This window comes from Eumetopias jubatus, unplaced genomic scaffold (genome assembly GCF_037043125.1).
Source record: "Eumetopias jubatus isolate StellerSeaLion01/CBP00866 unplaced genomic scaffold, mEumJub1_p1.0 scaffold_11, whole genome shotgun sequence".
Taxonomy (NCBI): Eukaryota; Metazoa; Chordata; class Mammalia; order Carnivora; family Otariidae; genus Eumetopias; species Eumetopias jubatus.
In genome coordinates, this window is record NW_028274817.1 from 40,624,294 (window position 1) to 40,637,205 (window position 12,912).

The following is a 12,912-nucleotide window of genomic DNA, read 5'->3' on the forward strand; positions in this document are numbered from 1 at the left end:
TGTTCCATAATTCTTTCTCTCTTTTGTTCAGATTCGTTATTTTCCACTATTTTGTTGTCTGTATCACTTATTCATTCCTCTGCTTCTTCCAGACTTGTATTCATTACATCAAGCCTGTTAACAATTTCAGTTATTTCATTTTTTATTTCTGACTCTTTTTAAACTCTTTTATCCATGTGGAAGGATCTCCCTGAAGTCTCCCATTCTTTTCTCAAGCTTAGCTAGTATCCTTGTGATTGTTGCTTTAAATTCTCCATTAGGCATATTACTTGTATCTTTTTTGCTTAGATCTCTGGCCATAACCTTGTCTTATTCTTTCATTTGGGATGAACTCCTCCATCTTGGCATATTGTCTGTCTTGGCCTTCTCTATGTTAGAAAAGTTCCTTATGTTTCCTGCTCCTGACAGTAATGGCTTTATGAAGAAGAGTTCATGTAGTGTCCAAGGCCTGGCCCTTCAGGGAGTGTCTCTGGTGTATATGGTTTGTGCTGTTACTGTGTTTTGGCTACTCTATCCTTCAGGCCAGTCATCTGCGGAGACTCTCTTTGCTCAGAGTGGGCAGTGTTTGGTCCTTGGCCAGAATATGGCAAGTTTTAACGAGATGTGCTCTGGTCTGCTTTTTAAATGAGACTTGATATTACTTTCACTATAACTAAAGCCCTGCAGAACTTTCTGGTCAGAGATGTGCTGTGGGCAGGAGTTTCTCCTGGTCTTCTGGGGAAGGGTACTGATGTGTTGGGATGGAGGTAAGCTTGACTAAGGAAGGCAGTCCTGCCAAAGCACAAAGGTGTGGAACTTGGTGTAAGCAGGTTAGGCACCCAGTGTGGGTATAGTGCTACTTCCAGCAAGTGGCTCTATGTTTATGCCGAGGCTTGGGGGAGGGAAATGGTGCCAGCCAGCCCCTTTGTCCCTGGAGAGGCATCTTCATGAATGCTGCCTCTCAGGGAAGCACTCTGAGAAGAGTGAATAATCTCCCCTCTGTGTGTCTGAGGTGTTTTTTTCAGATTGCTGTTTCCATACCATCTGCCTCCAGGTTGTCTGCTTTTTCTGCAGGACAGTGCAGTGTTCTCTGGGCTTTTTCCTACCCAAGTTTGCTGACTTGTAAAACTCTAGGCTTTAGGGATGTGGTGTGGTCAGGGGCCTGCACTGGTCTTCTGGGGCAGAAGTCTGCCACACTGGGACTGAGACAAGCTTGACTGAAAAGGTCAGTCCTGCCAGAGCACAGGGGTGTGGAACTTGGTTTAAGGAAGTTAGGCAGCCAGAGTTGAGGTTGAGCAGCTTTCCTCAGACAGCTCTATGTTTATGCTGAGGGGTGGGGGAGGAAAATTGTGCCAGCCAGCTCCTTTGTCCCTGGAGAGGCGTCTCCATGAACACTGCTTCTCAAGCACACTGTCCAAGAAGAGCAAATAATCTCCTTGCTGTATGCCCTAGGCGTTCTTTAAATTGCTGTTTCCATGCCATCTGTCCCCGGACTGTTTCCCTGCCTTCTCTCCAGGAACAATTCAGTGTCCTCCAGGCTCTATCTCAGCCAAGCCCACCAACCCTTAAACTTTAATCTTTAAGCCCCATGGATTGCAAGAACTCACAAAATTCAGCCTCTCTCATTTTCCAAGCTAATGGCTTTGGGGAAATGTTCTCCTGATGTGCTCCCCTTTGTTTTCCTCTTTCTCTTGCCTTTCTCCACAGTCATGGTTCCCTCCCCTCCACAGCACCAGCAATCCTTTTCTTTCCCAGGCCATATCTCCATACTTCCTACCTTCTTCAATGTTGCTTTTTCTCTTGCTTTAGTTGTGGAGTTTGTTCTGTCTGCCTTCAGGTTGATTTACTGGATATTTTGAATTTTTTGATAGTTAGTTGTATTTGTGGGATGAGATGAATCTAGGGTCCTCCTACTCCTCTGCCATCTTATCTCTCTTATCACATTTAATATTTCTTATAAGCCTGGCTTAGTGGTAGTAAACTTTTTTTCTTTTGTTTGGGAAACTATTGCTCCTTCAAACCTGAATGATAAACTTACCAGGTAGAGTATTCTTGGTTGTAGGGTTTTTTTTGTTTTTGTTTTCCCTTTTGAGCACTGAATATATCATGCCATTTTCTTCTGGCCTGCAAAATTTCTGCTGAAAATTCAGTTGATAACTTTACAGGTTTTCCCTTGTAGGTAACTATTTCTCTCTTGCTACTTTTAAGATTTTCTCTTTCTCTTTAACCTTTGACATTTTAATTACTATGTGTCTTGGTGTGGACCTCTGTGGGCTCATCTTCTTTGGAACTCCCTGTGCTTCTTCAATTTGTATGTCTATTTCCCTCACAAGTTAGGGAAGTTTTCAGCTATTATTTCTTCAAATACATTTTCTACCACTCTCTCTTTTCTTCTTTTGGGACCCCTATAATACAATGTTTGTTTACTTGATGTTGTCTAAGAAATCCCTTAAACTATCTTCATTTTTTAAAATTCAATTCCTTTTACTGTTCAGCTTGAGTGCTTTAATACACTGTCTTCCAGAACACTGATATATTCTTCTGCATCCACTAATCCACTGTTGATTCCCTCTACCTGGTGTGTTTTTTTTTTTTAATTGCAGTTATTGTATTCTTCAACTTTGGTTGGTTCTTTTTTATATTTTCTATCTCTTTATTGGAGGCTTCACTGAGTTCTTCCACTCTTAACTCCAGCCCAGTGAATATCATTACAACAATTACCTCAAATACTTTATTAGGCATATTGCCTAGCTACATTTCATTTAGGTTTTTGGGGAGTTTTATCTTGTTCTTTCTTTTGGAGCATAGTCCTCTGTTTCCCTTGATTTTCTGTGTTTGTTTCTGTGGTTTAGGTAAAATAGCTACTTCTCCTAAACTGGAAAGGATGGTCTTGCATACAGTTGTCTCTTATATAGATTGTGTGTACTTGGTGACTTATGCTGGCTGGTTGGCCCTGTGGCTGGCATGGGATGGGGGTCCTGAAGCTTTTCATGTAACAGCTGACCTGTAAGAACAGGCAAAGTTGAAGTGGATACAGGCTGGGTTGTCTGGGGTTCTATGCATTGAGGGCACCTTATCAGGACAGCTGAAGCTGAAATGGGTGCAAAGTGGTATGTCCCAGAGTCTCTCTTAAGGGGGTACCTTGGCAGGGTAGCAGGAGCTGACATAGTGTGCAGGTTGGAAGGTCCCTGAGCTCTTCCCACAGAGGGTGCCCTGGCAGGATAGCTGAACCTAAACTGGTTGCAAACTAGGGGTACCCTGAACTCTTCCCACAGACGACACATTGGCAGGATAGCCGAAGCTGAAATGGATGTAAACTCGGGTGTTCCTGGACTCTATATAGAAGGTGCCCTGAAGAGTGGCTAAAGCCAAGGTGAAGTATAGGTTGGGAGGCGCTGTGGTGCTCTATGCAGGGCACATCCTGGCAGGATGACTAAAGCTGGAATGGGCATGGTCTGGTGTGGTCTCTGGGCTCTCCACACAATATTTGCCTTGGTGGAATGGCTAAAGCTTAACTGAGTATAAGCCAGGGTGCCCCAGGACTCCCATACTGGTGGGACAGCTGAAATTGAATTGGGTACCAGCTGGGGTGTCCCAAGGTGTTTCTCACAGTGGGTTCCCTGCCTGGGTGACTGGAACCAAGGCTAACAGGGGCAGGAGTGTTCGAAGGCATTTCACACAGGGGGTGCCCTAGTGGAGTGGCTGAAATCAATGCAGGAATAAGCTTGGGGTTCCCGGGGCACTCCATGCAAGGGACAATTTGGTAGGGTGGCTGGACCTAAAGCAGACATCAGCCAAGAGTTTCCAACGCGCTCTGCATGTGGGGTGCCCTAGCAAGCTATCTGAAGCCAAAATGGTATGAATCTGGAGTGTTCTGGGGTGCTTTTGCCTGTGTCACCTTGGCAAAAACTTTTTTTTAAAGATTTTATTTATTTATTTAATTGACAGAGAGAGAGAGAGACAGTGAGAGAGGGAACACAAGCAGGGGGAGTGGGAGAGGGAGAAGCAGCCTCCCTGCTGAGCAGGGAGCCTGATGTGGGGCTTGCTCACAGGACCCTGGGATCATGACCTGAGCCAAAAGCAGACATTTAACCAACCGAGCCACCCAGGCACCCCAAAATCCTTTGATTTTTTAATTACTTATATTGGTGTGCATATCTTTAGATTTCTCTTATTTGGATACTTTTGGCTTCCTGGATCTGGATGCCTATTTCCTTACCTAATGTTAGGGAATTTTTCAACCATTATTTCTTCAAATAAATTTTCTGGCCTTTTCTGTCTCTCTTCTTCTGGAATCCCTATAACATAAATGTTAGTCCACTTGATATTGTCTCCTAAGTCCCAAAAGCTATCTTCACTTTTTTTCTTCTTTTTTGCTGATCTGATTGGGTGAATTCTACTGTCTTGTGTTTAAGTTCACTGATTATTTCTTCTGTTTCATCTAATCTGCTGTTAAACCTCTGTATTGTATTTTTCAGTGCAGTTATTGTATTCTTCAGTTCTGTGACTTATGTTTGGTACTTATAGTTTCCATCTTTTTGTTGAAGTTCTCAGTGTGTTCACACATTCTTGTCATGAATTTAGTGGGCATGTCTATGGCTATTACTTTGAATTCTTTATCAGGTAAATTACTTATTTCCATTTCATTAAGTTTTTTTTTTTTTTCCTGAGGTTTTACCTTGTCCTTTTGTTTGGAACATTTCCTTCTGTTTAATTTTACTTGATCCTCTGTGTTGATTTCTATACCTTAGATGAAATAACCACCTCTCCTAGTTTTGAAGTAGTGACCTTGCATAGGACATGATCCTTAGTGTTCAATTGCCTCAGCTCTTTGCTGTCTCTCAAACCTTTGTGATTTTCCAAATAGCCTATTACATTTTTAATAGCTCCCAGTAATTGAGGGTGCGTAAAAACCTATCAGTGTCCCACAGGGGTGTGTTTCAGTCAGCCCTTAGATTCAGGCTGGTTGGAAGCCGGATCCTTAGGCAGCAGCTTTTAAAGTATGCAAATATATACAGTCCTGTGTGGCTGCAAGCATAAGCACTGCTGGCCTGCAGACCTGGTGAGCTGGAGTTATCCCCTAGTGACAGTCACAAAAATTGGGGCTCCAGGCAAACATATAAGCTTCTTTCTGAGAGATACCAGTGAGACAGAGCAAGGCAGAGTGCAATATGGTATCCCTCAGCCTATGTAGGTCCCTAAATATGTGCCAAACCTAAAGCTTGCTTCTCAGTCTTTAGTTCCAAGACAAGCAAATAGGCCTCTTTCACAGACAGACTGAGGGTCTGTTTCAGTTCGCTGTCTATGCAGAACCCTCTGTGTTGTAGTAGTCTGTAGAACTGTTTCTCTTATTGTTATAGTCCCATGGGGCCCATGAACATAAAAGCCCTGGCCTCTGGAACCAAGAGATAAAGGGGCATTCCTTGGGCAGCAGCTGAAAAAACCAGAGTGCCAGACACAAAAACCAGGGTACAAGATGTGTGTAAAAGCTCCTGTCTGGGAGATACCGGTGCTCTGGAGCACAGCAGAGAAAGAGCCCAAAGATGGTTCCCACTGAGAAAAGAAAAAAAAAAAAAAGATGGTGCCTGATAGATTTAGCAGGGCAGAAGGAGAATGTGAAAACAGTGCCCACTAGCCTCCATCCCTGGAGAGTATCCTGACAGTCCCCTGAACCTTCAGCTGGTGCTTTAAGATTAACAAATTAATCTCTTTCACATAAGTCTGAGTGCTTTGTAAATAACTGTTTCTGTGCTGGCAGCCCTGAGGTGAGTGAGTCCATTCATGAGCCTTTTAATAAATATTTCTCAGTTCACTACAGCCCTTTGGGTCTTTGGGACAGTAACCCTAATGATTTTCAAAGCCAGATATTTGGAGGCTCATCTCTTAGTTGCAGGTATTAAAAAACTGGTGGTAACCAATGTGGTGAATGAACGCTTTGCTCCTGAGGAGAAGCTCCAGGTTTGTGAGTTCTCCCCTGATTGTAAGTTGCTGCACCAGGGGTGAGGTTTATGGTGAGATTATGTCTTAGCCTGTCTTACTTCCTACCATGTGGCCTTTTTCTTGTTTGCCCAATGTGAAGAAATTCTCAGGTAGTTTTCAGGTCTTGTACAGAGGAAATCATTTCATATGTAGCTATAGATTTGGTGTCTCCATGGTGAGTTCAGTCCCTTCCTACATTATCTTGAACTACCTCCCCATATCAGCATTATTTGTAACAGCTCAAAACAACTAAAATTTCCACCAACATGTGGATGGTTACTGATACATGCTACAACATGAGTAAACCTCAAAGCCATTATGCTGAATGAATGACATCAGACACAAAAGACTACATACTGTATGATTCCATTTATGTGAAATTTCTAGAAAACACATGACTATAGAAACAGAATGTAAATCAGTAGTTACTTATGGCTGGGGTCAGGGATGGAAGTTTTTAAAGCTGCATTGTAACGAAGGCTACAGAAATGTATACATTTACTAAAAAACCACTGAATGGTACCCTTACATGGGTAAATTGTATGCTATGTAAATTACAACTCAATAAAGCTGTTAAAAGTTAAAAAAGATCAATGTCCTCAGGAAATTTACATCTGGGAGGGGACAGATAAAAGGACAATACACAAAATAAATTGAATAAAATGTAAGTAGAATACACATTCTATGAGCTCTTCATGTTTGGTTTTTTTTCAAAGCTAAAGTCATCACCCTAATCATTGAATGGTCTATGTATAAGTTTCATCTAGCCCATAGAGATTCTATTTTGCATTTCAAACCCATACAATTGCTCTGAGACAACTTTAAAAGAACCTGAGACTGACTTACCTAATGTGAGAGAATTGCAGGTAAGTATGGAAAGATAAAATCTAATTTTGGCCACACATCTTTTTTTTAATTTATTTTTTATTTAAATTCAATTAGTCAACATCTAGTGTATCATTAGTTTCAGATGTAGAGTTCAGTTATTTATCCATTGCATATAACACCCAGTGCCCATTACATCATGTGCCCTCTTTAATGCCCATCATCCAGTTATCCCATTCCCCACCAACCTCCCCTCCAGCAACCCTCAGTTTGTTTCCTATAGTTAAGAGTTGGCCACACATCATAATCTCCCCATGTACTGGGATTTTCTAAGAATTTCTCAAGGGTAAAAATTTAATTTTTAATTTCCTTATCTAGTTCCACTGCCCCAATCCCTTGATGGGCTACTGTTTTTATAAAGGCCATAGATTAACCATCAATACCATATTCTTGCCACATAGTTGTTCTTTACTCTTGATTTTTTTAGACAATTTTCAATGAACCCATTTTGTCTCCTTTAAATTGTCCTATTATCTCTATTTCTTAGGAAACAATTTTTTTCCCATTTGTGTCAATGGAAGCACACTCATAGTGGTTAATTTTCTTGTGAGGTTTATAATTTCATTACTGTATTTTTATCTACAACAGGGATTGTTTTTTGGTTTTGGTTTTGTTTTTTTTTTTGTGGGAGTCCTGGGTGCTGAGGGCTATGAAGGCATTCCCTCAGAGTGGTTCCAAGTTTGCCTCTGCAAAGGCCTTGCAAGTTTCACTGGTTTGGAACCAGTTTTCCTGTTAATTACTTAGCTTGGGGGTTTGCACCACTTGTGCGTTGTGTGAATTTAGAGTCCACACCCATGATTGGTACAAGTTTAGGGTTCTGATTTCTCTTGAGTATCTCTTTTCATTCATGGCATGACCCTTGACAGAGTGTGAATTTCCTGGCTGCTTTCCTAGACCAGTGAACACAGGTTTCTCATCCCCTTTTCATTGATTTTTTAGTCTTCACAGACCATTGAAGCTTCTTTATTTTTGCTTGGATCTCAGTTCCAGCTCTACATTTTACATAGATCTGTAGACTCTGAGCCCAAGCCCTTATACCCCTAATGTCCCTATCTGTTTCTGATATTTCCAGGAGGTATTTAGCTTCAGTTTATGCTCCCTTCTCTGGGTTTGATTTCCCTTTACATTTCTAAATCTGGGAATTTCCCTTACTTACTTTCAAGCTGGGCTAAGCATGTACAATCTTTGTTTTATTTTGTCCAGCATCTCTCTGTGTTTAGAACAAGAGATGAGTCTTTAGCATAGCATTTCAGTCTATCATATTAACTAGGTGTCTAAAGTTACATGACAGAAATCTGTAAGTTGTATATCTTAGGCCTGAATGATCAAGTTAATTTTATTTTCATCCAAGGAGTTAGAATTTTTATTCCTGTTACTGCTAATGTAAATAGAGGTTCTCTTTTCTTCCCTGGACTTATACTTAGATTTGACTTTCACAAGATGGATGAAAAGCGGAGTGGATAACCCTTCCAGACTGTTCTGCCTCAATCTTGGCACTGCAGGGCCTCTCCAGCAGAGGAATGAGGGCACACAAAGCTGGTTAACACCACTGCCCCACCCCACTGTGCTGTAGTTCCAAGGATCTGCTCTTCTGCACAGGCCCACCTCAGGCCTGACACTGCAGAGCTCCTCCCACAGAGGACCAGATGCATGCAAACCTTCTTAGCATCACAGCTCCAAAGCACCACCTCTGTGCTGTTCTTTGGCTGATCCACACTCTCCAATATGCTCTTGGCCAGAGCCCATACAGGTTGGTACTACAAGCCTGACAGTGTTTAAGCAACCCCTACAATGTCCAGCACCATTCTAAAGTGATTCTTGTCCCAGAGAGAGGGAAAGATAACCTACACACACCAGTGAGATGGAAACCCCAGCTGTGGGCCAGAGACAGACAACTAGTCTGCCTGCAGGCCCTGCCCACCAACAAAAGCTTCTCAGAGTAAAAAATAAGGAAAGTGCCCAACAGTGTGGTGCTACTGCATCTCTGGCAAATGTTTAGTATGATTCAACTCAAGCCCAAGGCATCCCCAGACTTACCCACTAACACCACAGGGACCAAACACTGTCCACAACAGACAGAGAGAGCCATTACAGGTGACTGGACTGAAGGGAAAGAGATTTTGTCCTAATAGCAGTGCACATGCATCATACACAGGAGACACCCTTCAAGTGCAAAATTCTGGTGAACAGGGGACATTGCACTGCAGGGCACTAAAGGGTCTCTTCTTTATAAGACCATTACTTCCAAGTGCAGGAGATATAGTTGCCTTTCCTAACAGAGAAACAGAGGCAGAGAGCTAGACAAAATGAGGAGACAGAAGAATATGTCCCAAATGAAAGAACAGGACTCAATCAGCAAGAGACCTAAGGGAAATGGAGATAATTAATATGCCTGATAAAGAATTTAAAGCAATGGTCATAAAGATACTTACTAAAATTGAGAAAAGAGTAGAGGACATCAGTGAGACCCTTAACAATGAGATTAAATAAAAACAAGCAGAGATGATGAACACAATAATTGAAATTAAAAATATACTAGATGGAATAAATAGTAGACTAGACAAAGCAGAAGAATGAATCAGCGACCTAGAGGACAGAGTAAAGGAAAGTAATCAAGCTGAGTAGGTGAGAGAAAAAAATATGCAAAATGAGAATAGATTTAGGGAACTCAGCAACAACATCAAGCAAAATAACATTCACATTATAGGGATCACAGAAGTAGAGAATAAAGAAAATGGGGCAGAACATTTATTTGAAGAAATAATAGCTGAATATTTCCTGAATCTGGGGAGGGAAACAGAAATCCAGATCTAGGAGGTACAGAGATACCCCAACAAAATCAACCTAAGGAGGTCCACACTGACGCATAGTAATTAACATAGAAAAAGGTAACGATAAAGAGAGAATTTTAAAAGCAGTAAGAAAAGAAGACAGTTACATACAAGGGAAACCCCATAAAGCTATCAGCTGATTTTTCAGCAGAAAATTTGCAGGCCAAAAGAGTAGCATTAGATATTCAAAGTGCTAAAAGGAAACAAATCTGCAACCAGGAATACGCTATACAGCAAGGCTATCATTCATAACAGAAGGAAAGATAAAGAGTTTTTCAGACAAACAAAAACTGAAGGAGTTCATGAATACTAAACCAGCCCTACAAGAAATAGTGAACCTACTCTTTGAGTGGAAAGGAAAGATGATAAGCAAGAGTAAGGAAAGTAGGAAACACAAAAGCAGTAAGAATACATATATCTGTAAAAGTCAAAGGACTCACAAAAGAAGGATGTAAAGTATGATACCATAGGCCTAAAATGTGGGGAGGAGAGGAGTAAAGAATAGGTTCAAACTTAAGTGACCATCAATTTAATATAGACTTTTATGTACAGAAAATGTTATATACAAACCAAATGGTAACCACAAATCAAAAACCAGTAATAGATATGCAAAAAAGGAGAAAAGAATCCAAGTATATCATTAAAGAAAACCAACTAACCTAAGAAAAGAGAGCAAGAGAATAAAGGAATCAAGAAAAACTACAAATATAACCATAAAACAAGCAACAAAATTGCAATAAATATATACTTATCAATAATGACTCTGAATGTAAATGGACTAAATGCTCCAATCAAAAGACATAGGGTGATAGAATGGATTAAAAAACACGACCCATCTATATGCTGCCTATAAGAGAATTATTTTAGACTGAAATACACATGCAGATTGGAAGTGAAGGTATGAAGAAGCATTTATCAAGCAAATGGATGTTAAAAGAAACCTGGGGTAGCAATACTTATATAAGACAAATAAACTTTGGGGCGCCCGGGTGGCTCAGTCGTTAAGCGTCTGCCTTTGGCTCAGGTCATGATCCCAGGGTCCTGGGAGCGAGGCCCGCATAGGGCTCCCTGCTTGGCAGGAAGCCTGCTTCTCCCTCTCCCACTCCCTCTGCTTGTGTTCCCTCTTTCTCTGTGTCTCTCTCTGTCAAATAAATAAAATCTTTAAAAAAAAATAAGACAAACTTTAATAAAAGATTATAAAAAGAGACAAAGAAGGACACTATATAACAATAAAGGGGACAATCCAACAAGATATAACAATTGTAAATATTTATGCACCCAACATAAGACCACCCAAATACTTAAAGAAGTTAATAAAACATGAAGTAATCAATTGATAGTAATACAATGATATTAGGGGACGTGAACACTGCACATATATCAATGAAAAGATCATCCAAACAGAAAATCAACAAGGAAACAGTGGCTTTTGAATGACACATTGGGACAGATGGATTGAACAGATACATTCAGAACATTCCATCCTAAAACAGTAGAATACACATTCTCTTCAAGTGCACATGGAACATTGTCCAGAGTAGACTACATATGAGGCCACAACACAAGTCTCAAGAAATTGAAAAAGATCAGAGTCAATCCATGCATCTTTTCCGACCACAATGCTATGCAACTAGAAATCAACAACGAGAAAAAACTGGATAGACCACAAATACAGGTAAGTTCAATAACGTGCCACTAAACAATGGATGACTCAAATAAGAAATCAAAAGGAAATAAAAAAATATACATTGAGACAAATGAAAGTGAAAACACAACAGTCCAAAATCTTTGGGATGCAGCAAAATCAGTTCTGAGAGGAAAATTTATTATAATACAGGTATACCTCAAGAAACAAGAAAAACCCTCAAGTAAAAAACCTAACCTTTCACCTAAAGAAGCTAGAAACTGGTGTAAGGTGGTATCTCACTGTGGTTTTGATTTGTATGTCCCTGATGGCAAGTGATGTTAAACATTTTTTCATGTGTCTGTTACCCATCTGTATGTCTTCTTTGGAGAATTCTCTGTTCATGTCTTCTGCCCATTTCTTGACTGGATTATTTGTTTTTTGGATGTTGAGTTTGAGAAGTTCTTTATAGATCTTGGATACCAGCCCTTTATCTGATATATCAATGGCTAATATCTTCTCCCATTCCGTGGGTTGCCTCTTAATTTTTTTTAATTTAATTTTATTATGTTATGTTAGTCACCATACAATACATCATTAGTTTTTGATGTAGTGATCCACGACTCATTGTTTTTGTATAACACTCAGTGCTCCATGCAGTATGTGCCCTCCTTAATACCCATCACTGTGCTAACCCATCCCCCTACCCCTCCCCTCTAAAACCCTCAGTTTGTTTCTCAGAGTGCATAGTCTCTCATGGTTCACCTCTCCCTCCGATTTCCCCCCTTCATTTTTCCCTTCCTTCTACTAATGTCCTCCATGCTATTCCTTATGTTCCACAAATACGTGAAACCATATGATAATTGACTTTCTCTGCTTGACTTATTTCACTTAGCATAATCTCCTCCGGCTCAGTATTTACCCCAAAGACGCAGATGTAGTGAAAAGAAGGGCCATGTGCCCCCCAATGTTCATAGCAACAATGTCCACAATAGCTAAACTGTGGAAAGAGCCGAGATGCCCTTCAACAGATGAATGGATAAAAAAGATGTGGTCCATATATATAATGCAATATTACTCTGCCTTTTAGTTTTGTTGAATGTTTCCTTTGCTGTCCAGAAGCTTTTAATCTTGATGAAGTCCCAAAAGTTCATTTTTGCTTTTGTTTCCCTTGCCTTTAGAGACGTGTCTTGAAAGAGGTCGCTGTGGTCAATGAAGAAGAGGTTATCACTTATGTTCTCCTCTAGGATTTGATGGATTCCTGTTTCATTGAGATCTTTCATCCATTTTGAGTTTATCTTTGTGTATGGTGTAAGAGAATGGTCCAGCTTCATTCTTCTGCATGTGGCTGTGATACCACCTTACACCAGTTAGAATGGTTAAAATTAACAAGACAGGAAACAACAAGTATTAGCTAGGATGTGGAGAAAGGGGAACCCTCTTACACTGTTGGTGGAAATGCAAGCTGGTACAGCCACTCTGGAAAACATTATGGAGGTTCCTCAAGATGTTTAAAATAGAGCTACCCTACAACCCAGCAATTGCACTACTAGGTATTTACCCCAAAGATACAGACATAGTGAAAAGAAGGGGCACATGCACTCCAATGTTCAT

At 40.6% G+C, this 12,912-nt stretch overlaps 1 protein-coding gene and 1 pseudogene across 1 annotated transcript in view; one reads left to right on the plus strand and one right to left on the minus strand.

Moving 5' to 3' along the window:
• IL1RAPL2 (interleukin 1 receptor accessory protein like 2) overlaps positions 1–12,912 on the minus strand; it is a 629,876-nt gene that overhangs the window by 66,205 nt on the left and 550,759 nt on the right. The gene's annotated exons all lie outside the window — the stretch shown is intronic.
• LOC114199987 (large ribosomal subunit protein eL32 pseudogene) overlaps positions 5,827–12,912 on the plus strand; it is a 248,784-nt pseudogene continuing 241,698 nt past the window's right edge.